This window comes from Gavialis gangeticus, unplaced genomic scaffold (assembly GCF_001723915.1).
Source record: "Gavialis gangeticus isolate Ggan-Ray unplaced genomic scaffold, GavGan_comp1, whole genome shotgun sequence".
NCBI lineage: Eukaryota > Metazoa > Chordata > Crocodylia > Gavialidae > Gavialis > Gavialis gangeticus.
The window spans coordinates 24,552,978-24,553,202 of record NW_017728992.1 but is presented as its reverse complement, the minus strand read 5'-3'; positions in this window follow the sequence as shown (position 1 = coordinate 24,553,202).

The following is a 225-nucleotide window of genomic DNA, read 5'->3' as shown; positions in this document are numbered from 1 at the left end:
GTCGTACCCAGAGAGTGGTAGTGGATGGGTCAGTATTGACCTAGAAGGGAGTGGGTAGTGGGGTCCCACAGGGCTCAGTCCTTGGACCAATACTCTTCTATGTCTTCATCAGTGACTTGGACGTGGGAGTGAAGCATACTCTGTCCAAGTTTGCGGATGATACAAAACTGTGGGGAGAAGTGGACACACCAGAGGGCAGGGAACAACTACAGACAGACCTGGACA